This window comes from Zea mays, chromosome 5 (genome assembly GCF_902167145.1).
Source record: "Zea mays cultivar B73 chromosome 5, Zm-B73-REFERENCE-NAM-5.0, whole genome shotgun sequence".
NCBI classification, from domain to species: Eukaryota; Viridiplantae; Streptophyta; class Magnoliopsida; order Poales; family Poaceae; genus Zea; species Zea mays.
This window is the reverse complement of record NC_050100.1, coordinates 67,113,612-67,140,056: the sequence shown is the minus strand read 5'-3', so window position 1 is coordinate 67,140,056 and position 26,445 is coordinate 67,113,612.

The following is a 26,445-nucleotide window of genomic DNA, read 5'->3' as shown; positions in this document are numbered from 1 at the left end:
TTTCTCAAGTTAAGCTCTATGTTCCAATTAACATTAATGATCTTGACATGAACATAAATAGAATAATAAAGTAACTGGAACATAGATATGATAAATAATTATCCCAAATCCATGTAAAGCAATAGCAAACTACCCAAGTGATTCAGGGGTAAACAAGGTAATGAGATAAACAATCTAGGGTAACCTATTGGGTCCCATCAAAATTAACCTATGCATGAATAAGTGATATTAAAGAACATTATTGGGTAAAAAGTGGTCAAGGGCACAACTTGCCTGACACTTGAGATTCCAGGTACCAACTTGCTTTTCAGATGACACGTGTCCACGCGCTAGTCGTAGCAATACAAACAAACATGGTATAGATAAAATTAACATCACACCAAACATAAGAATATACTGCATAATAATGACCTACGCGTTGCTACGAGACTAACGCAACTTGAACGGATCAAATCGGAGTTAAAACGGAGGAGTTATGATTTTCTGAAGATTCTATGTGTTTTGTACAAGATTAAATGGGATATAAATTTTAATGTGATTTTCATGTCAAAACAGTGGTACTAGACGATAGACAATAATATTACAAAATTATAGGAATTGGAGCGGATTAATTTGGACTTAGTATGAATCAAATATGATTTATGCAAGTTTCTCGAATTAGTTTTGTACTAAAAATCAATTTCTAAATGATTTTCTCTGTTTTATAATCAGTCTGGACAGCACCTCAATTTCTAATAAAGACAGGGCCCTCAGCGCAAAAGTCCCAAGACACAGTGAATAGCCGTGAAGGATGGCGGGTTCTATTTCTAAAAAGCCTAGGGTTGCTTATGCTAAAGTGCTAGGACGTAGGGGTATGTGCCAATCTGAGTCGTTGGATCAACAGCCGACGATGGAGATTAGATCATATCTTATAACGAAACGGTACACACAGAGAGCCCTCGGATCGTGAATCAACGGTTCGAACACAAAGGCGCCTAGAACAACTCGCACCCGCCCGATCCGGATCTAATGCTCTAGATCGACTCAGCTGAACCGGTGTCAGGGGCTAATCCTAGCCGTCCCTGCTACATCCGAGGGCCACACAACTAAACCTCTCGCTATCACCCCCGATGGCGGCGCCAGGATACTCCGACGGCGGAATCCCACCGGCGAGCAGCCGATTCGACGCCCAGGCATCTAATCCACCCACTGGAAGCGAGCTACACGTAGGGCAGAGGATAGGGAACAACCAGGAGGCGACGACTCACCGAGAAGGAATTGCGACGTAGCTGGCCACGGGGCACAGCGGGTATGCAGCCGAGCACCAACCACGGCGACGAATTGCAAGCGCCCCGACCCGCGAACTCTCGAATCCAGTATACGTACGCCATCCACATGGTCCAGCTACCATCCGAAGCTACTCATCGAGGTCCAAGTCGCCGTGGTCCGGTGATTCAACGGCGGCGGCACTCTCTCTCTCTCTCCTCTCGGCTTTCTTCTCCCTGCGCTCCCCGCGAGATTGGTGTGCACGGTGGTGTATGCGGCGCAAGAGGTGGTGTGGTGGACCGGGCCTGTGCATTTATGCCCCCCCCCGGGGAGCAAGGAAACGACCCTGGCGACCTCCCAGCCGAGAGAATCGGTCCAGGCTCAACGAACTGGGGAAGAAGACCGGCCTGGAGAATGGGCCCCATGCGACAGAGTCACGGCAGAGAGACAGGCGCGCGCGACGTGAAGAGAGGGGCATCGGGTCCCGCCTGGCGGTGAAACCCGCACGCAGAGAGGCTGATGCACGGGCCCGTTGTGTCAGTGACTCTAGACGAGAGGGAGGCTGTGTACGCGGCAGCTGGGCCGAGGGGGATGAGGGCAAGTGGGCCGGTTCTGTGATTTGAGCCCAAAGCGCCAAACAAGTCTTTTTCTTTTCTTCTTCCTATTTCTTTCTTTCATATTTTGTATTTCCATTTTGAATTCAAATTCAAATCTTGAATTTAAGTGCAAACAAGGTTCAAATTTAAAGTATATTTAAGTACTCAAACAAAACTCCAATTTGTTATACATGGTTTATTTTATTCTATATATCCATTATTTACTTATTTTTCTCTACATAATATTTATTTTCTTCTCTTTTCTAATTTCTAGGATTTCTTTTAGATATCAAATTCCACTTTGGACTTTAATATATTTCTTGTCACACTGTTTTTATATTGTCACAAAATGCACACAAAATAAAATCCTAGCATGATGCATAATTTGGTGGCATACCTTTTTATTAATTATTTGTTTTTTTAAATATGGTGTTCACATGAAATGACAAGTAGGTTCAACCCACACATATAATGTGAAATTGTTTCTCCTTTTAGATTATCTCATACAAATTACAAATTGGGTATTACAAATCCTACCCCCCTTAAAAAGAATCTCGTCCTCGAGATTTAGGAGGAACGAGGGAAAAGATGGGGAAAATCTGTGCGAAGCTCTTCTTCTCTTTCCCAAGTTGCTTCATCTTCACCGTGGTGACTCCATTGGACTTTGCACATCTTTATCACCTTATTTCTTGTAACTCGAGTCAAAGTATCCAAAATTTTGATCGGATACTCCGTGTAAGTCAAATCACCTTGAACACTGAGCTCTTCCATGGGTAACTGTTCCTCAGGGACACGGAGACACTTCTTTAGTTGAGATACGTGGAACACGTTATGCACATCCGATAGACTATCCGGTAACTCGAGTTGGTATGCCATCTCCCCAACTCGCCTAAAGATCAAGAATGGTCCAATGTAGCGAGGGGACAATTTGCCCTTAACTTTGAATCTCCTCATTCCACGAAGTGGTGACACCTTGAGGTACACATAATCTCCTTCCTCAAGTTCAAGTGGTCTTCTTCTATTATCCACATAGCTCTTTTGTCTGGTCTGAGCTACCCTCAAATTCTACCGAATTATACAGACTTATTCTTCTACCTCTTGAATAAGTTCAGGTCCAAAGAATTGTCTTCCTCTAGTCTAATCCAATATAGAGGAGTCCTGCATTTCCTGCCATACAGAGTCTCGAACGGTGACATCTTCAGACTAGCCTGGTAACTATTATTGTATGAGAATTCAGCATAAGGTAGACTTTTATCCCAACTTCCTCCATGCTGCAGGGCACATGCTCTCAACATATCTTCCAAAACCTGATTAGTCCTTTCCGTCTGTCCATCAGTCTGAGGGTGATAAGCCGTACTAAAATTCAACTTCGTACTCATATTCTCATGAAAGCTTCTCCAAAATCTTGAGGTAAACTGTGAACCTCGATCAGACACGATCTTCTTTGGTACTCCATGTAAACACACAATCCGAGCCATATATAACTCTGCTAGCTGAGAACCTTTATAAGTAGTCTTTACAGGAATAAAGTGAGCCACTTTAGTCAATCTATCCACAATCACCCATATAGCATCATATCCTTTCTGGGTGCGAGGCAATCCAGTAATAAAATCCATACCAATCTCTTCCCACTTCCACTCGGGTATCTTCAGTGGATGTAACAATCCAGCTGGCCTCTGGTGTTCAGCCTTAACTCTTTGACGCACATCGCACATAGCCACATGTGCAGCCACATCTCTCTTCAATCCATACCACCAATACTTTCGCTTCAAATCCTGATACATCTTGGTGCTACCAGGATGAATAGAATAATCCGAGTCATGGGCCCCTTTTAAAATAGTCTCTCGAAGGCTTTCAATATCAGGAACACACATCTTGTCCTTGAACCATATAGTGCCTTGCTCATCTTCCGTGAATTCTGGACCTCGACCTTCAGTAATCAGATCCTTAATCTCTTTTATTTTAGCATCACCAATTTGTCCTTTGTGGATCTCTTGCTCCAAAGTAGGTTCCACATCAATAGTAACTCCTTCAGTATGAGCAACTATCCCTAGGTTAAGTCTCCTGAAATCCTCAACAATCTCATCGGGTAGCTGGGCAACAATAGCTGAATGAACATGCTCCTTTCGACTCAAGGCATCTGCAACCAAATTTGCCTTGCCCGGGTGATAGTGAATCTCCAAATCATAATCCTTAATAAGCTCCAACCAACGGCGTTGCCTAAGGTTGAGATCCTTCTGAGTGAATATATACTTCAGACTCTTATGATCCGTGTACACTTGACACTTGGTTCCCATAATATAATGTCTTCATATCTTAAGCGCATGCACAACGGCTGCCAATTCTAAGTCATGAGTGGGGTAGTTCAATTCATGTTTCCGCAACTGACGATACGCGTAGGCGATCATATGTTCTTCTTGCATGAGCACACATCCTAAGCCTTGGCCACATGCATCACAATAAATGTCAAATCCCTTCTGCAGATCCGGCATAACCAACACTGGTGGCGACATCAATCTCTTATTTAATTGATCAAAGCTTTCTTGGCACTTCTCGTTCCACTTAAATTCTCTTCCTTTCTCCAGAAGCGAAGTCATAGGTTTAGCAATCTTAGAAAATCCTTCAATAAATCTCCGATAATATCCAGCAAGTCCCAAGAAACTCCGAATCTTCGTAACTGTAGTGGGTACTCTCCACTCCATTATCTCCTTAACCTTAGCAGGATCCACTGAAATTCCTCCATTAGAAATGATATGACCAAGAAATGGCACCTCACCAATCCAAAACTCGCACTTGCTGAACTTGGCATATAGCTGGTTATCTCGTAGCTTCTGTAGCACCAACCTTAGATGTTCCTCATGATCACTATCACTCTTGGAATAGATAAGAATATCGTCGATGAATACCACGACGAATCTGTCCAAATACTCCATAAACACCTTGTTCATCAAATTCATAAAATAAGCTGGTGCATTGGTTAATCCAAACGACATAACAGTGAACTCATATAATCCATATCGAGTCGAGAATGCTGTCTTGGGAATATCCGATGGTCTAATCCTCATCTGATGGTAACCGGATCGGAGATCAATCTTCGAGAATACTCTAGCACCTCTCATCTGATCAAATAAATCCTCGATACGGGGTAACGGATACTTGTTCTTCACAGTAACATCGTTGAGAGATCTATAATCCACACACATTCTTTGTGATCCATCCTTCTTCTGTACAAACAAGACCGACGCTCCCCATGGTGAGGAACTCGGACGAATGTACCCAGCATCTTGTAACTTAGTTAACTGCTTCTTAAGTTCCTTCAACTCCTCTACGGACATCCTATATGGCCGTTTAGAAATAGGGGCGGTTCCAGGTAGGAGATCAATAACAAACTCAACTTCTCTATCGGGTGGCATCCCTAGTAACTCTTCTGGAAAGACATCCGGAAAATCTCTAACCACCCGGATGTTGTCACCAACAAACTCCTCAGGTATAAAGAACATTGCACGCATGGATGAGGAGGTTACTGCAATATTAACTTGAAATCTTTCTCCTTTAGAACTGGTGAGTTCTATGGTTCCTTTAGCATAGTGTATAAACTGTCTTTGCCTTTCTTAACCATAACATACCAAGGATCACGTCTATAGTGCTCTCTTCTAACACTATAGGGGTAGTCCATCTAGGTTAGAAATACAGGGTAAGAAAGGAAGAATTGTAGACAAGGCGAGTAATTACGAGAAATGTTACTATGGGGGATTTGTTAGCTAAGTAGATTAGTGTGTCACCTACTAACTCTAATACATTACATTATGGTGGTACATGCTAAGATGCCCGACTATAATGTTTCAATCAATCAAAGAAGCAAATCAAGCATTTATCATCAGAACAATCAACCAACATCTTTTTAATAGAGAAAATAATTTTAATTTTGTCTTAAGTCTCCTATCTCTTAAAAAGGTCATAAATGTAGGATTCCAAGGTGTGAAATCCATCATGTCTTACAGTAGAAAAGGTAAGAATGATCAGAGTAGAAAAGCAAAAGGTGAGACAAGATCAAGATGAGATAAGTATAGAATGAATCAGAGTAAGGTAAGGGTTTTGTCCATTTCTATCTAGGTTTCGTCCTACAGTCAACATTTCCTCTGATACCACTTCTGTCACACCCGACTTTAAGGAACAAAGCCAGGTGCATCTCATACATGCGCCAAGAAGACAACATATATAATAACAGAGTGTATAGAGATAAATGTCATAAAACATCAGAGTATTTATTACATAGCGGAAGACTTATTACAAAATAAAAGAATAAACATAAAACGAACTAAGGATCGTTGGCGCCAATGTCGACTGAGAAACGCCATCTAGATCAGATCAAACTCCTCGCCTCGTGGCTCCTCCTGAACCACCTGTTCTTCTCCTGTGGGGGGGTGTGAGACAGCAAGAGTGAGCTCACATACATTCATCGCTCAACAAGTTGTGGGGAATAATGTGCATGAACTCGCCAAAGGTGGGAGCTCATGAAGTGTAAGGCTTATCAAAGAGAATGGTTAAAGCTGAGCATTGCTTTTAAGTAGTTGGTCAAAATTTTATTAGCAGTTACTAAGTGTAAGTAGATACCAAACCTTAAATAAAGTAATAGAACAAATTTAATAATAAACCCATGCATATGCAAATGACAAAATTGAATTTAAGTTCCATAATTTAATCATCAGAGAGTCATGAGCTGCTCATGACCGTGAGCTCGGCTAGTATACCAGTTTTACACTCTGCAGAGGTTGTACCCTTTACCCACAAGTCATGCTACCCATCTGCCAAGGGGTCGCGAATCCCATACACCTCTACCTAGGAAGCGCGGCAGGGCAACACTACGAGGCCTTTACAAAGTTCCACTAGCTTCCGAAAACCCGCTACAGTTTATAGGAAGCTCCAATGCAGGGTTCTTGTCTGACCGCCATCGCAGCAAAATCAACCCAAGGACCTCCCTACACTGACCACTCCCCTACTGCCCTTGCCCCTTTCGGGTAAGGTAGTCTTCCACTAGCTTTCCTAATTAGTCAGCCAAGGGCGTCCCATTAAACCCTTGTGGTGGCACGTGTTTCTCAAGTTAAGCTCTATGTTCCAATTAACATTAATGATCTTGACATGAACATAAATAGAATAATAAAGTAACTGGAACATAGATATGATAAATAATTATCCCAAATCCATGTAAAGCAATAGCAAACTACCCAAGTGATTCAGGGGTAAACAAGGTAATGAGATAAACAATCTAGGGTAACCTATTGGGTCCCATCAAAATTAACCTATGCATGAATAAGTGATATTAAAGAACATTATTGGGTAAAAAGTGGTCAAGGGCACAACTTGCCTGGCACTTGAGATTCCAGGTACCAACTTGCTTTTCAGATGACACGTGTCCACGCGCTAGTCGTAGCAATACAAACAAACATGGTATAGATAAAATTAACATCACACCAAACATAAGAATATACTGCATAATAATGACCTACGCGTTGCTACGAGACTAACGCAACTTGAACGGATCAAATCGGAGTTAAAACGGAGGAGTTATGATTTTCTGAAGATTCTATGTGTTTTGTACAAGATTAAATGGGATATAAATTTTAATGTGATTTTCATGTCAAAACAGTGGTACTAGACGATAGACAATAATATTACAAAATTATAGGAATTGGAGCGGATTAATTTGGACTTAGTATGAATCAAATATGATTTATGCAAGTTTCTCGAATTAGTTTTGTACTAAAAATCAATTTCTAAATGATTTTCTCTGTTTTATAATCAGTCTGGACAGCACCTCAATTTCTAATAAAGACAGGGCCCTCAGCGCAAAAGTCCCAAGACACAGTGAATAGCCGTGAAGGATGGCGGGTTCTATTTCTAAAAAGCCTAGGGTTGCTTATGCTAAAGTGCTAGGACGTAGGGGTATGTGCCAATCTGAGTCGTTGGATCAACAGCCGACGATGGAGATTAGATCATATCTTATAACGAAACGGTACACACAGAGAGCCCTCGGATCGTGAATCAACGGTTCGAACACAAAGGCGCCTAGAACAACTCGCACCCGCCCGATCCGGATCTAATGCTCTAGATCGACTCAGCTGAACCGGTGTCAGGGGCTAATCCTAGCCGTCCCTGCTACATCCGAGGGCCACACAACTAAACCTCTCGCTATCACCCCTGACGGCGGCGCCAGGATACTCCGACGGCGGAATCCCACCGGCGAGCAGCCGATTCGACGCCCAGGCATCTAATCCACCCACTGGAAGCGAGCTACACGTAGGGCAGAGGATAGGGAACAACCAGGAGGCGACGACTCACCGAGAAGGAATTGCGACGTAGCTGGCCACGGGGCACAGCGGGTATGCAGCCGAGCACCAACCACGGTGACGAATTGCAAGCGCCCCGACCCGCGAACTCTCGAATCCAGTATACGTACGCCATCCACATGGTCCAGCTACCATCCGAAGCTACTCATCGAGGTCCAAGTCACCGTGGTCCGGTGATTCAACGGCGGCGGCACTCTCTCTCTCTCCTCTCGGCTTTCTTCTCCCTGCGCTCCCCGCGAGATTGGTGTGCACGGTGGTGTATGCGGTGCAAGAGGTGGTGTGGTGGACCGGGCCTGTGCATTTATGCCCCCCCAGGGAGCAAGGAAACGACCCTGGCGACCTCCCAGCCGAGAGAATCGGTCCAGGCTCAACGAACTGGGGAAGAAGACCGGCCTGGAGAATGGGCCCCATGCGACAGAGTCACGGCAGAGAGACAGGCGCGCGCGACGTGAAGAGAGGGGCATCGGGTCCCGCCTGGCGGTGAAACCCGCACGCAGAGAGGCTGATGCACGGGCCCGTTGTGTCAGTGACTCTAGACGAGAGGGAGGCTGTGTACGCGGCAGCTGGGCCGAGGGGGATGAGGGCAAGTGGGCCGGTTCTGTGATTTGAGCCCAAAGCGCCAAATAAGTCTTTTTCTTTTCTTCTTCCTATTTCTTTCTTTCATATTTTGTATTTCCATTTTGAATTCAAATTCAAATCTTGAATTTAAGTGCAAACAAGGTTCAAATTTAAAGTATATTTAAGTACTCAAACAAAACTCCAATTTGTTATACATGGTTTATTTTATTCTATATATCCATTATTTACTTATTTTTCTCTACATAATATTTATTTTCTTTTCTTTTCTAATTTCTAGGATTTCTTTTAGATATCAAATTCCACTTTGGACTTTAATATATTTCTTGTCACACTGTTTTTATATTGTCACAAAATGCACACAAAATAAAATCCTAGCATGATGCATAATTTGGTGGCATACCTTTTTATTAATTATTTGTTTTTTTTAAATATGGTGTTCACATGAAATGACAAGTAGGTTCAACCCACACATATAATGTGAAATTGTTTCTCCTTTTAGATTATCTCATACAAATTACAAATTGGGTATTACAATTTGGGTCCCTAAGGCTATTATTACTAACCTTGTAGGACCCAACAAGAGTTGGGTACCTAAAACTCAAGCCTAATTTGCCTTGCAGGTTTATGCATCCGGGGGCTCAAGCTGGATTATCGACAATGGATGCACAAACCATATGACGGGGGAGAAGGAGATGTTCACCTCCTACGTCGAGAACAAAGATTCCCAAGATTTGATCATCTTTGGAGACGGGAATCAAGGCAAGGTTAAAGGACTAGGAAAGATTGCTATTTCATCCGAGCATTTCATATCTAATGTGTTCCTAGTTGAATCGCTCGGGTATAACTTGTTGTCCGTTAGTCAACTTTGTAATATGGGTTATAATTGTTTATTTACCAATGTTGATGTGTCCGTCTTTAGAAGGAGTGATGGTTCGCTAGCTTTTAAGGGTGTACTAGACGACAAACTCTATTTAGTTGATTTTTCGAAAGAGGAGGCCGGTCTAGATGCATGCTTAATTGCTAAGACTAGCATGGGCTGGTTGTGGCATCGCCGTCTAGCACATGTTGGGATGAAGAACCTTCATAAGCTTCTAAAGGGAGAACATGTGTTAGGTCTAACAAATGTAACTTTCAAAAAAGATAGACCTTGTGCAGCTTGTCAAGCAGGTAAACAAGTGGGAAGTACTCATCACAGCAAGAACGTGATGACCACGACAAGACCTCTGGAGCTACTTCATATGGACCTCTTCGGACCCGTCGCCTACCTTAGCATCGGGGGAAGTAAGTATGGTCTTGTTATAGTTGATGATTTTTCCCGCTTCACTTGGGTATTCTTTTTGCAGGATAAATCCGAAACCCAAGGGACCCTTAAGCGCTTCCTAAGGAGAGCTCAAAACGAATTTGAGCTTAAGGTGAAAAAGATAAGAAGCGACAATGGGTCCGAATTCAAGAATCTTCAAGTGGAGGAGTACCTTGAGGAGGAAGGAATCAAGCACGAGTTCTCCGCTCCCTACACACCACAGCAAAACGGTGTGGTAGAGAGGAAGAACAAGACGCTCATAGACATGGCGAGGACGATGCTTGGAGAGTTCAAGATGCCCGAGCGGTTTTGGTCGGAAGCCGTGAACACAGCTTGCCACGCCATAAACCGGGTCTACCTTCATCGCCTCCTCAAGAAGACATCATACAAACTCCTAACCGGTAACAAATCCAACGTATCATACTTTCGTGTATTTGGGAGTAAATGTTACATTCTAGTGAAGAAAGGTAGGAATTCTAAATTTGCTCCCAAAGCTGTAGAAGGGTTTTTGTTAGGTTATGACTCAAATACAAAGGCATATAGAGTCTTCAACAAATCATCGGGTTTGGTTGAAGTCTCTAGCGACGTTGTATTTGATGAGACTAATGGCTCTCCAAGAGAGCAAGTTGATCTTGATGATGTAGATGAGGTAGATGTTCCAACGGCCGCAATACGCACCATGACGATTGGAGATGTGCGACCACAGGAACACAAAGAGCAAGATCAACCCTCTTCCTCAACAATGGTGCACCCCTCGACTCAAGAAGATGAACAGGTTCATCAAGAAGAGACGTGTGATCAAGGGGGAGCACAAGATGATCATGCTATGGAAGAAGAAGCACCACAGGCCCCTCCAACTCAGGTCCGAGCAACGATTCAAAGGAATCATCCCGTCGACCAAATTTTGGGTGATATAAGCAAGGGAGTAACTACTCGCTCTAGATTAGCTAACTTTTGTGAGATTACTCTTTTGTTTCTTCTATTGAGCCTTTTAGGGTAGAAGAGGCCTTGCTAGATTCGGACTGGTTGTTGGCCATGCAGGAAGAGCTTAATAACTTCAAGCGAAATGAAGTTTGGACACTGGTGCCACGTCCCAAGCAAAACGTTGTGGGAACCAAGTGGGTGTTCCGCAACAAACAGGATGAGCACGGGGTGGTGACAAGGAACAAGGCTAGACTTGTGGCAAAATGTTATGCCCAAGTCGCAGGTTTGGACTTTGAGGAGACTTTTGCTCCTGTGGCTAGGCTAGAGTCTATTCGCATTTTGTTAGCCTATGCCGCTCACCATTCTTTCAGGTTGTTCCAAATGGATGTGAAGAGCGCTTTCCTCAACGGGCCAATCAAAGAGGAGGTGTACGTAGAGCAACCCCCTGGCTTTGAGGATGAACGATATACTGACCACGTGTGTAAGCTCTCTAAGGCGCTCTATGGACTTAAGCAAGCCCCAAGAGCATGGTATGAATGCCTTAGAGACTTTCTAATTGCTAATACTTTCAAGGTTGGGAAAGCCGATCCAACTCTTTTCACTAAGACATGTGATGGTGACTTATTTGTGTGCCAAATTTATGTCGATGACATAATATTTGGCTCTACTAACCAAAAGTCTTGTGAAGAGTTTAGCAGGGTGATGACTCAAAAGTTTGAGATGTCAATGATGGGCGAGTTGAACTACTTCCTTGGGTTCCAAGTGAAGCAACTCAAGGATGGCACCTTCATCTCCCAAACAAAGTATACACAAGACTTGATCAAGCGGTTTGGGATGAAGGACGCCAAGCCCGCAAAGACTCCAATGGGAACCGACGGACATGTCGACCTCAACAAAGGAGGTAAGTCAGTTGATCAAAAGGCATACCGGTCTATGATTGGTTCCTTGCTTTACTTATGTGCTAGTAGACCGGATATTATGCTAAGCGTATGCATGTGTGCTAGATTTCAATCCGACCCAAGGGAGTGTCACCTTGTGGCCGTTAAGCGAATACTTAGATATTTAGTTGCTACGCCTTGCTTCGGGATCTAGTATCCAAAGGGGTCTACCTTTGACTTAATTGGATATTCAGACTCCGATTATGCTGGATGCAAGGTTGATAGGAAGAGTACATCAGGGACGTGCCAATTCCTAGGAAGGTCCCTGGTGTCTTGGAGTTCTAAGAAACAAACTTCCGTTGCCCTATCCACCGCTGAGGCCGAGTATGTTGCCGTAGGACAGTGTTGCGCACAACTACTTTAGATGAGGCAAACCCTCAGGGACTTTGGCTACAATCTGAGCAAAGACCCACTCCTATATGACAATGAGAGTGCAATTCGCATGGCAGATAATCCTGTTGAACACAGCCGCACGAAGCACATAGACATCCGGCATCACTTTTTGAGAGACCACCAGCAAAAGGGAGATATCGAAGTGTTTTATGTTAGCACCGAGAACCAGCTAGCCGATATCTTTACCAAGCCTTTAGATGAGAAGACCTTTTGCAGGCTGCGTAGTGAGCTAAATGTCTTAGATTCGCGTAACTTGGATTGATCTATAGCATACATGTGTTTATGCCTTTGATCATGTTCCTTTATGCTTGTTGTTGCTTATTTATGGTGCTCAAGTTGTACACATGATCCCCGGACCTCACAAGTCCATTTGCAAGTGATGCACTTATTTAGGGGGAGGCATGCTATAACTTGACACTTTGAGACTAACCTTGTGTTTGAGTTTACTTGTTTTTAGTCTCAAAAATGGATTGAAAGGGAAAGGTGGACTTGGACCACGAAAGACTTCCACTGCATTCTGATAAGAGGGTAATTTACTCCAAGTTCATCTCCATGCTCTTATTGCCTTTTTACTCTTATTTGAAGATTTTGGTGAGGCAATGAGGTTAAAGGGCCAAAAATGATCCTGTTTTGGTGCTTGATGCCAAAGGGGGAGAAATTAAGGCTAAAGCAAATGGATCAGCTACCACTTGAGAATTTTGAAAATAGCAGAGTTAGAACTTTTGATTTGTCAAAATACTCTAAGTGTCTCTTTTTGTCAAAAGTTGGTCTCTTGTGGGGAGAATGTTTGATTATGGGAAAAAGGGGGAGTTTTTGAATCTTTGATCAATTTCTCTTGGAATACCTCTCTTTATGCCTCAACAAGTGTGTTTGACTTAGAGATAGGAAATTGAAGTTGATTTGCAAAAACAAACCAAGTGGTGGCAAAGGATGATCCAAATATGCCAAATTTGAGTCAAAAACAATTCTTGTTCAAAATTGCATTGATGTTGCACTTCTTCTAGTTGCTTTTTGTTGTGTTGGCATAAATCACCAAAAAGGGGGAGATTGAAAGGGAAATGTGCCCTTGGGCCATTTCTAAAGTATTTTGGTGATTAAAGTGACCAACACAAACTAAGTGAGTAATGATGTGCAAAATGGTGGATGAAGTGCAAATCATCAAGAAGGTATGATTCTAGACTTAGTACATTGTTTTTTTGTACTAACATATTTGTCTAAGTGCTAGAATCAGAAAAAATAGAAAAAAGAAAAGAACTTGACTGAAGCAGCCAAGACTCAGCGCAGTCTGGGTGCACCGGACTGTCCGGTGGTGCACCGGACAGTGTCCGGTGCGCTAGGCTCGCGTCTGATCAACTAGCCGCTCTCGGGAATTCGTCGGCGGTGTACGGCTAAAATTCACCGGACTGTCCGGTGGTGCATCGGACTGTCCGGTGAGCCAACAGTCGGCCGCGGCAACGGTCGGCCGTGCAATCCGCTCGTGACGCGTGGCCGAGCCAACGGTCTGATGGGGGCACCGGACTGTCCGGTGTGCACCAGACAGTGTCCGGTGCGCCAACGGCTACAATTCTGCAACGGTCGGCTATGACATTTTAGGAAGGAGATCCACACCGGACAATGAACAGTGAATGTCCGGTGGTGCACCGGACTGTCCGGTGCGCCACCCGACAGAAGGCAAGAATTGCCTTCCTGGAATGCCTCCAACGGCTCCTAGCTGCCTTGGGGCTATAAAAGGGACCCCTACGTGCATGGAGGACATACATAAGCATTCTTTGATCATCTCTAAGCACCAAGACTTCATTCTAGCGCATTTGATTCTTTGGGATAGCAATTTGAGCTCCTCTTGAGTTGAGAACTCAGTGTGTGAACTTAGAGCTCAAGTTGTGACTAGTGTGCGTGTTTGTGCTCTTGCTTTGAGTCTTGTGTGTGTGTTTCTTTTCCCTCCCTTACATCTGTGCTTCTTTGTGATCATCAATTGTAAGGGCGAGAGGCTCCAAGTTGTGGAGATTCCTCGCGAACGGGATATAGTGAAAGAAAGAAAAACACCGTGGTATTCAAGTTGATCATTGGATCACTTGAAAGGGGTTGAGTGCAACCCTCGTCCATTGGGACGCCACAATGTGGAGGTAGACAAGTGTTGTACTTGTCGAACCACGGGATAACTCGCGTGTCTCTTGTGATTGCTTTTTGTGTAATTGTTGTGATTCGCAAGAGCTCGCTTTATAGCCACTTGGTATTATCTCTCTAACTCTTAACCAAGTTTTGTGGCTATAAGTTTTAAGTTTTTATAGGATCACCTATTCACCCCCCCTCTAGGTGCTCTCAATATTGTTCGTACCGGGTGACAAATGCAGTCTTCTGAATATCTGCTTCCTTGATTCTCAGCTGGTGATATCCAGACCTCAGGTCTATCTTGGAGAAATATTTGGCTCCTTGTAGCTGGTCGAAGAGATCGTCGATCCGAGGGAGTGGATACTTGTTTTTGATTGTAACTTCATTCAAGGATCGGTAATCAATACACATCCTCATACTTCCATCCTTTTTGGTGACGAAAAGGACGGGTGCTCCCTAAGGAGACGAGCTGGGACGGATGTACCCTTTTTGTTGCAGCTCTGCGATCTAGAGTTTTAATTCTGCTAACTCTGTGGGAGCCATGCTATATGGTCTCTTTGCGATGGGTGCAGTGCCAGGAATTAGATCTATGTAGTACTCCACTCCTCTTTCAGGCGGCATTCCTGGCAACTCTTCTGGGAATACATCCATGAATTCTTCTATTACGGATATACTTTCTACTGCTAGATTAAACACCATTGGATCATTGGCGGGTGGTTGAGCCTCACAAGAAACTGATTTTCCTTGGTGGTCAGTGAGAAGGACGGTCTTGCTTGCACAACTTATGATGCCCTTGTGCTTAGTTAGCCAATCCATTCCTAAGATCACATCAATCCCTTGGGATGGCAAGACGGTTAAGTCTGCCAAGAACACTACCCCACTTAAAAGAATTCTGACTTGGGAGCATTTGAGCTGGAATAGAAGGTCCGACCCTGGGGTTCGGGTGACCAATGGGATTTCTAGGTGTGTAGAGGGGATGCCATGCTTTTCCACAAAACTAGTGGCTATAAATGAATGGGATGCTCCTGAATCAAAAAGTACAGTAGCGGGAGTAAATTCGACAAGGAACTCACCGAGCACTACTCCTGGAGCTTGTTGGGCCTCTTGAGCATCGACGTGTGTCACACCCGGTTTTAGAAGGCAAACCGAATGCGAACCATGTACGTGCCAGGATCAGTTATTCACGTACACAACAGTTACATAACATGGACATCATCACACAGTGCTCAAAATAGTATTAAAAGGGAAATAATAGTCGATTACATCATACGTCTGAGACGTCCATATGGTCCTTACAATAAATCAAAGTGCGGAAAATAAACGTAGATAAACGTGGCCTTCACAGGCAGCCAACTGGGGGTTGCCGCTAACCCACGCCTAGAACTCGTCGTAGTCTTGGAACTCCTGGAAGTCTCCTTCCACAGCTTCATCTTCTCCTGAGCAGTGGTTGCAATGTTGACAACCTGGGGATGGGGGGGTTTGGTGTGTAGAGCAAGGGTGAGTACACATCAACATACTCAGCAAGTATCCTGTTTGGCTGTGGTGGACTAGCTTTATGTGGGGATAAGTCAAGCAGTTGCTTTTAATTGGTCAGATTATTATTTACTAATAGAAGGCCAGGTTTTAGCATTAGCCCAAGTTATTAGCCCGATGTACCCTTTCCAAACGGAAAGAATACCACTTACCAGCATCATAGTCATAACCAGAACCATCGATCTCATAGCCACCTAATGTCTCTGATCAAGTACCACTAATCACTGGAGCTCCCTTGGCTGCTCATAACCGCGAGCACGGCTGATATATCAGTTTTCAAACACTCTGCAGAGGTTGTGCACTTTACCCACAAGCTGTGATTCCCTTTCTGCCCGGAGAGAGCTACTCCCCATTGACCACTACCTAGGTAGCCTAGCAGGGCATCACTATGTAGCCTTTACAAAGATTCCCCGGGGCTGTAGCCACCCGTTAGGTTTCCTAAATGCACCGCACTCCTCCCCAAGGGGCGAACCCAAACTTGGCAGAGCGAGCCGCATACACCGAGCCCCATTGACGGCACGACGGCTAAGTGAACTACACCCCGGATCCTCTAATTATTCAGCTAAGGGCATCCCATTCCACCCTCATGGTTGCACTGTTTTCCCGGGCGGTCATCCATAGAACAGGTCCTTACGGAGAGGCACTCGAAAAACCACTCGAGCCCCCTTGAAGACCACAAGTATAACATCATCATAAGAAAGGGGAAAACAGCGTATCATAGATAATCTCATCATGTTCATTGATTAGAGTTTGAGCAATAGCATAAAGCTAAACAATAATAATCCAACCCAAATAGGTAAACAAGGACATGGATAACAAAAGCTAGTCAATCCTTAGGCATAAATGTGTAATGCGGGAGGTGAATTAAGGAATGAATAGGACAGAGATAGGTCAAGGGACACTTGCCTCCACCAACCGACTGCTGTTCAGGGGCTTCTCCTGCGAGTTCTTCGGGTTCTCCGACCGGATCGTTCTCTATGCGAGCGCAAACACACATACATCCACATATTTAATACAAAAGAACAGTACACCATACAACAGAATGCAGTAAGTAAACAGACGTTCCACGCGGGCTCGCAGTTACAGTTAAGAGAGAAAGAGAACAAGACAGTCGAGAAACGGTCACGTTACATGATTATAAATTAACCACTCGCTTAATGGAAGGAAATTTAATGTAGACACTATGTTTAGCGTAAAGTAAAGTCATGTTTCATGTCTAATCATTATAAGCAGGCGAAGATAAATAAAAAGGATTGTCGCGCGGCGAGACGCGCGACATAGCACTCTAAAACAAATTAAGAAGTTAACGACTCATCGCGCGACCGAGCACGCAACGAGACACTTCGCATTAGCTATGAAGAGACGTTAAGCGTCGCGCGACGAAACGCACGACGGCATACGTCGACTAAACTGAGTCCAAAGTGGAACGTCGCGTGAATACTCGTGCGGCGTTACACCTTAAACAACCTAAAATTAAAATGGATCGTCGCGCGACGAAGCGCACGGCGCAACACATAGATAGAACCTGAAATTAGACAAATCTGTCGCGCGACGAAGCGCGCGACGCAGCACGCTAACTAACGGAGTTTGACATTAACTACCAACCAAAAAATAATCACCGCGAGCGTGGGTTGCGCACGCGGGAACGCGCTAGCGGCAAACGGGGAGCGCGAGGCCACGCCGAGGGCCAGGACGACGCGCGCAGGGGGTCGAGGCCGCGCCGGGGCAGGGGCCGCGCCGGGGCCGGAGGCCGCGCCGGGGGCCGTGCCGGGCGAGCAGGGGGCGGGCGGGATCGCCGCCGCGGACGGGGGCGGGGGCGGGCAGGGGGCGGGCGGGGCGTCGCCGCGGGTCGGGCAGGGGGCGGGCGAGCGCCACCGCGGGGCCGGGCAGGGGCGGGCGAGCGCCGCCGCGCGGGCCGGGCAGGGGCAGGGGGAAGCGCCGCCGCGGGGCCGGGCAGGGGCGGGGGGCGCCGCCGCGCGCGGGGGGGGGGAGGGGCGGGGGCGGGATCGCCGCCGCGGCAGGGGGCGGGCGGGGCCGACCGCGCTGCCGGCGAGCGGGGAAGGGCAGGGGCGCGCGCGAGCAGGGGAAGAAAGGGGGGCGCGCGCGGGGGAGGAAGAAGAGGAGGGAGAGGGAGAGAGAGGAGAAGGGGAGGGGAGGGGAGCTCACCTCGGGGTCCAAAATCCGGTGACGCCGTCTCCAATTCCTAGGGCACCACGGGGAGAGAGAGGTGGAAGAGGGAGAGGGGAGGTTGTTGCGCGGGAGATCCAAATGAGAGAGAGAGAGAGAAAGGGGCGCATGGTGGGGTGTGGGCGCCAGGGGCGCGCAGGGCTGGGCTGGACCGGGCCGGGCTGGGTTGGGCCGGGCCACTTCGCGGATAGAAAACCCATGACGTGCACGGACCACTAAACGGAATTAAATCGCGAATCGAAATCCGGAACGGAACGAGACGAACACTCAACATCAGACAAAGAAATGTGCTTCGGCATGATGCAACACCCATGACACTTAGGTTTTGGTTTATACATGACACGGACACCTGTCGCTATACTGGTTTGAAATTGGGAAGAAGGAGCAAAACAGGGAAGAGAAAAGAGAGTAACGCCCGAATTTGGTGAGAGAAAAGAAGAAAAATTCTACCCCCAAATTCAGGGTGTTACAAACCTATCCCCCTTAAAAGAATCTCGCCCTCGAGATTCAGGGTTGGCTAGCAAAGAGCTCAGGGTATTTAGCCATCAGATCATCTTCACGCTCCCAGGTTGCTTCTTCCTCAGAGTGATGATTCCATTTGACTTTGCACATTCTGATGGTCTTCCTTTGGGTGACTCTGTCTGCAACCTCAAGGATTTGCACTGGCTTCTCAACGTAGGTCAAGTCCTCCTGGACTTCGAGACCTTCCACTGGCAACTGCTCTTCTGGCACACGCAAGCACTTCTTCAACTGAGACACATGAAAAACATCATGCACTGCGGACAGATTCTTTAGCAGACTGAGCTGATAGGCCACTTCTCCACGCCTTGAGAGAATTTGGTACGGACCAATGTAGCGGGGTGCTAGCTTGCCTTTGACTCCGAACCTCTTGACTCCTCTGATCGGTGACACTTTCAGATAGACAAAGTCTCCGACTTCGAAACTCAGCTCTCTTCTTCTTGTGTCTGCATAGCTTCGCTGTCTTGACTGCGCTATCTTCAAATTCTCTCGGACCATCTTGATGTTCTCTTCGGCTTCAAGCAAAATGTCTGGCCCAAACACCTGCTTTTCTCCAGGCTGATCCCATTGCAACGGAGTTCTACAACTCCTTCCATAAAGCGCCTGAAATGGTGACATCTTCAAACTGGCCTGGTAACTGTTGTTATAGGAAAACTCTGCATAAGGCAATCGCGTGTCCCATCCGGACTGATCTTGCAACGCACAGGCTCTCAACATATCTTCAAGAATTTGATTGGTCCTTTCGGTCTGGCCATCTGTCTGCGGATGATAAGCTGAACTGAAATTCAGATGCGTGCCCAAGGCTTCATGCAACTGCTGCCAGAAATGAGAGGTGAACTGCGTTCCTCTGTCTGACACTATCTTCTTTGGCACACCATGAAGACAAATGATCCGAGACATATACAATTCTGCCAATATTGCACTGTTGTAGTTGGTCTTGACTGGTATGAAGTGGGCTGACTTGGTCAAGCGGTCCACTACTACCCAAATGGAATCGTAGCCGGCTCGAGTGCGAGGCAATCCGACTATGAAATCCATACCGATTTCATCCCATTTCCACTGAGGGATCTGCAACGGTTGCAACAACCCAGCTGGTCTCTGGTGCTCTGCCTTAATTCTTCGACAACTATCGCACGTAGCCACATGCTCTGCGATTTCCCTCTTCATTCCGTACCACCAGAATTTCTTCTTCAGATCCTGATACATCTTCTCACTGCCAGGGTGAATCGAATAGGTTGTCTCATGAGCTTCCTTAAGGATCAACTCCCGAATGGATTGGACATTGGGAACACACAAGCGGTCTTTGAACCATATCACACCCTCTGCATCTTCTCGAAAATCTTTGCCTCTGCCATCTGGAATCAGTCGCCGGATCTCACTGATCTTCTCATCATTCTTCTGCGCTTCTTTGATTTCGCGCTCCAAGGTAGGTTCCAACTCGACTGTGACTCCTCGTGAATTGTTCAAAAATCCGAGACTCAACCTGTCGAACTCTTTGGCCAACTCATAAGGCATCGGACGAGCGACCATCAGATTGACTTGACTCTTTCTGCTCAAAGCATCTGCCACTACGTTTGCTTTGCCTGAATGGTAATGAATCTCCAACTCATAATCTTTGATCAACTCTAACCATCTTCGTTGCCTCATGTTCAACTCTGACTGAGTGAATATGTACTTCAGACTCTTGTGATCTGTGTAAACATCGCATTTCTGTCCATACAGGTAGTGCCTCCATGTCTTCAGTATGTGAACCACTGCTGCCAACTCTAGATCATGGATTGGGTAGTTCTTCTCATGAACCTTCAACTGTCGGGACGAGTAGGCCACAACTCTTCCCTCTTGCATCAACACACATCCCAAACCTATGTAACAAGCATCACAATACACCGAGAATGGCTTGTGCACATCAGGCAAGACTAGGACAGACGCTGTAGTCAACTTCTCTTTCAGCGTTTCAAAGGCCTCTTGACATTTCTGGGTCCACTTGAACTCAACTTTGTTGCCTAGCAACGCTGTCATTGGTTTCGCAATCTTCGAAAACCCTTCAATGAATCACCGATAATATCCGGCCATTCCAATGAAACTCTTGATTCCTCGGGCATCTGTTGGCGCTTTCCAGTTCAGAATGTCTGCCACTTTCTTCGGATCCACAGCCAATCCTTCTTTGTTGATTATGTGACCCAAGAACAGGACTTCATTGATCCAGAATTCACACTTGCTCAACTTTGCATACAACTGGTGCTCTCGCAATCTCCGCAATACCATCCTCAAATGATCTGCATGCTCTTCTTCGCTTTGAGAATAAATCAGAATGTCGTCAATGAATACCACCACAAACTTATCGAGATAGTCCATGAATACACTATTCATCAGATTCATGAAAAAGGCTGGTGCATTGGTCAAACCAAAAGACATCACTGTGAACTCATACAAACCATACTTGGAAATGAATGCCGTCTTCGGAATGTCCGAAGGTCGGATCCTGAGCTGATGATAACCTGACCTCAGATCAATCTTGGAGAACACACTGGCTCCTCTCAACTGGTCGAACAGATCTTCTATTCTGGGCAAGGGATACTTGTTCTTGATCGTGACTTCATTCAAAGCTCGATAATCGATACACATCCTTTTGGTGCCATCTTTCTTTTCCATGAACAAGACAGGAGCGGCCCAAGGCGAGGTGCTTGGCCGAATGTAACCTTTCTCTAACAGCTCATCAATTTGCTTCTTAAGCTCAACCAACTCTGGTCCAGATATTCTGTAAGCTCTCTTGAAGATAGGAGCGGTTCCAGGAAGAAGCTCTATAGCAAACTCAACTTTCCGCTCTGGTGGCATACCCGGTAAGTCCTTTGGAAACACATCTGGGAACTCGGACACAACCCTGATACTCTCAATTGGGTCTACTTCACTGCTATCGACAGCTATCTGATAACAACTTCCTTTCTTTGGCTCAGGCGGGACTAACTCGGTCACCACTTCCTCTCCTAGTGGGGACACCAACTTGATGGTCCTTTGATCACAACTGATAACTGCCTGATACTTATCTAGCCAATTCATCCCTAGGATGACATCTATTCCCTGAGTACCCATTACTATAAGGTTGGCGGGAAACGCTATCCCCCTTATTTCCACACATACATTCAAACAAATGCTATCGGCTTGAATCCTACCACCGGCTGAGTCAATTTGAATGGGGGTTGACATGGTAGTAATTGGAAGATTATGTGCTTCTACCCATGATGCAGTAATGAAAGAATGTGTTGCTCCAGTATCAAATAACACTTCTGCAATATGGGAGTCGACTGGGAACATACCTACTATCATGTCGGGGGTCTCCTGAACTGCTTCAGCCTCCAAGTGGTTCAGCCTTCCATGATTATAGCGCGGCTGAGAGCGATTGCCTGCTCCAGGCTGAGACACGTTCTGCTTTGCTAGGGCATTGGGGCCGGACTGCTGCTGGGCTGCCTTCTTCGGACATTGCATCACCCAGTGGCCTTGCTCTCCACAGTGGAAACATGCTTTGTTTCCAACCTGAGCTGGTGCTGCTTGGCTGTTCTGCTGGGCTGCTGGGGCAGGAAGACGAGGTGCCTGCTGATTCTGCCTATGAAACTGACCTCCTGACTGATTGCTCTGACGGTTCTGATACTGGTGCTGAGGATACTGCCTTTGGAATTGCTGATGTTGCTGAGGTGGACGCTGGTTCTGCCTGAACTGCTGAGGTTGATTGCCTGAGAAACGAGGACGGTTGCTGCTTCTAGGCTGGGGTCCACTGATCTTGCGCTTACGATCCTCCATCTCCTTACGCTTCCTCTCTGTCATGATTGCTCTGTCAATTAGGTGTTGGAATGTCGGGAAGGTGTGATTCATCAGCTGATACTGAAGAGGGTCAACCAAGCCTCTCAGGAAACGGTACTGTCGCTTGGCGTCGGTGTTGACATCTTCAGGAGCATAGCGAGACAATTGCAGAAACATGTCCCGGTACTCACTGACAGACAATGGCCCTTGCTTGAGGGCCAGGAACTCCTCCTTCTTCACTATCATCAGACCTGCAGGAACATGGTACTGACGGAAGCTACCCCTGAACTCTTCCCAGGTGATGGCGTCAGGGTGGGCATGGGTGGCGAGGTAAGACTCCCACCATGACTGGGCTCCTCCTCTCAACAGACGGGGACCATACAGGACTTTCTCCCTGTCATCGCACTGAGCGGTATGCAACTCCCGCTCCACAGTGCGCAGCCAGTCTTCAGCATCCATGGGGTCAGAAGAGTGAGCAAACGTTGGTGGATGACCTCTCATGAATTCAGCACGCTTGTCTCTAGGTATCTGAGGCATCTGAGGCTGAGGTGGGGCCTGCTGCTGTTGTTGTTGCTGCTGCTGAATGGCGGCCAAAGTCTGACCGATGGCTTGAACTGCCTGAGTCTGCATCAGAAACATCTGCTCGATCGACATCGGGGGCGGGGGCGGCAGGTGCTGTTGCTGGGGCACCTCTTCCTGCTGAGCGGCTCGCTCCTGCTGAGCACGCCTTCCTCCTCTGCGCCTGTTCTCTGACATCTGCAGAATGCAACCACACATCAGAACTGATCTGGCAAATCTTGCAGCATAAGAAAAGAGTATAGAATCCTTCAACAGCACTGAACAGATGAACATCTTCACTGATCTCCAACACAGACCACACAGCTTCTCAGATAAAGAGGAAAGTGGAATAAAAGGTTTCCCAACTATATAACTAACTCCATTAACATAATAGGTAAACCAAAATGCAGGGGATACCCACACTCTGGTGACAGTCATTACAAAGATCCAAACCAAACATAGTTCATCATGACAACCATAAATGCACAGGATATAGCAAACTACCCTGTCTAACTAAGACTAACTAAGAGCGAGACTAACGTTAAGGCTGTAGCTTCTACGTATATATATATTGTATTAATTACAAGATCCAACTCTAACGATCTATGGTTCTAGATTTATCTTGGTCTTGCAGTCGGGATTGCCATAAGGCTAGTGTCCACGTCGAGGTGAGCGGTACGGGTGCTGAGTCCCGACGGGAGCGGGGGAACCATCGTCCAGGTGACGACGTTCCGCGCGCTCAGCCCGCAGCAGGGCGATCTCAGCACGAGCCCTACTCAGCTCGTCTAATGCATGGTCCAACTCTGTGTTTAGCACGGCGGCTAGGTTGACTGTGCTGCTCAACCTAGGATTGTCCTCACCGACAGGTGAGACAATCACACCTCCTGTGCTGCCAGATGGACGGCGGGGGTAATACTTCAGGTCGAGACCGTCAGCTACCCCACCGAGAACCGAGCAGTAGTGCGAAAGCGCACGCCATGCAGCATCTTGCATGGCTGCCTCAGCTGAGTCCCGCTCAGAGATAGAATAGTGCTCTGAGCAGGCCTCTGCACCCTGGAGACTGTTCTCCGGACGGCGCACCAAGCAGGTTGCCTCCCAGCGGTCCGGGTAGACCCCGCGACTGTGTTGGTAGACCACACAGCGATACTCGATGGACCAAGTACGCCGGTTAAGTGCCCGACGTAGCAGGGTGTCGAGCGCATCGTGGAAGTGACACCCGCGAGCAGCGTCGTGAGCGATGGGTCGAGCAACCCATCCCTCCGGCTCATGGTCAGCAGAGAAGTCGGTGTCATGGCTCGAGCTGTCGTCGCCGCCTCCGTCGTCTGGGTCTCCTCCAGCAGCTACTCCAGAAGCTGGGGCGCCCAGTGATGGTGCAGGGGGCGCCTCCAGGGGAAGCACAGGGGAGCAGCTCCTTACGGACTCTATCTCCTGCTGGAGCGAGAAAGAAGAACCCTGTTGCTCCTGTCGTCGACGTTCCTGCTCCTCATGCAGGCGGTGGTGCAGTCTCTCCAAGTGGCTGGACTGTCCGGCCACGGGACGGCGAAGCGGACGCTCAGCAAGGCGGGAGGGTAAGAAGGGGATGACGGACTTTCGTGCAGTGTGTCTAAGTCGAGCCATCTACAAAAGACATCGCAAGCAAAAGGGTGAGGACAGAATTAATATGACCAGCAAATAATGAATCATAAATAAATGAAGGATTAGAATAAAACACAATTTTCAGCAAGGTATAATGTATAGTAGAACATAGGTTTGGTCGGTATGACCAACTTTTGAAGGGATATCAAAGTCAAGGCAGGGACAGAGGTCTATAGTCCTTAGAACGACCATTCTATTCTAGGTTAGCGGTCCTACAGTCAGCACGGCTTTGATACCACTTATGTCACACCCGGTTTTAGAAGGCAAACCGAATGCGAACCATGTACGTGCCAGGATCAGTTATTCACGTACACAACAGTTACATAACATGGACATCATCACACAGTGCTCAAAATAGTATTAAAAGGGAAATAATAGTCAATTACATCATACGTCTGAGACGTCCATATGGTTCTTACAATAAATCAAAGTGCGGAAAAGAAACGTAGATAAATGTGGCCTTCACAGGCAGCCGACTGGGGGTTGCCGCTAACCCATGCCTAGAACTCGTCGTAGTCTTGGAACTCCTGGAAGTCTCCTTCCACAGCTTCATCTTCTCCTGAGCAGTGGTTGCAATGCTGACAACCTAGGGATGGGGGGGGGTTTGGTGTGTAGAGCAAGGGTGAGTACACATCAACATACTCAGCAAGTATCCTATTTGGCTGTGGTGGACTAGCTTTATGTGGGGATAAGTCAAGCAGTTGCTTTTAATTGGTCAGATTATTATTTACTAATAGAAGGCCAGGTTTTAGCATTAGCCCAAGTTATTAGCCCGATGTACCCTTTCCAAACGGAAAGAATACCACTTACCAGCATCATAGTCATAACCAGAACCATCGATCTCATAGCCACCTAATGTCTCTGATCAAGTACCACTAATCACTGGAGCTCCCTTGGTCGCTCATAACCGCGAGCACGGCTGATATATCAGTTTTCAAACACTCTGCAGAGGTTGTGCACTTTACCCACAAGCCGTGATTCCCTTTCTGCCCGGAGAGAGCTACTCCCCATTGACCACTACCTAGGTGGCCTAGCAGGGCATCACTACGTAGCCTTTACAAAGATTCCCCGGGGCTGTAGCCACCCGTTAGGTTTCCTAAATGCACCGCACTCCTCCCCAAGGGGCGAACCCAAACTTGGCAGAGCGAGCCGCATACACCAAGCCCCATTGACGGCACGATGGCTAAGTGAACTACACCCCGGATCCTCTAATTATTCAGCTAAGGGCATCCCATTCCACCCTCATGGTTGCACTGTTTTCCCGGGCGGTCATCCATAGAACAGGTCCTTACGGAGAGGCACTCGAGAAACCGCTCAAGCCCCCTTGAAGACCACAAGTATAACATCATCATAAGAAAGGGGAAAACAGCGTATCATAGATAATCTCATCATGTTCATTGATTAGAGTTTGAGCAATAGCATAAAGCTAAACAATAATAATCCAACCCAAATAGGTAAACAAGGACATGGATAACAAAAGCTAGTCAATCCTTAGGCATAAATGTGTAATGTGGGAGGTGAATTAAGGAATGAATAGGACAGAGATAGGTCAAGGGACACTTGCCTCCACCAACCGACTCCTGTTCAGGGGCTTCTCCTACGAGTTCTTCGGGTTCTCCGACCGGATCGTTCTCTATGCGAGCGCAAACACACATACATCCACATATTTAATACAAAAGAACAGTACACCATACAACAGAATGCAGTAAGTAAACAGACGTTCCACGCGGGCTCGCAGTTACAGTTAAGAGAGAAAGAGAACAAGACAGTCGAGAAACGGTCACGTT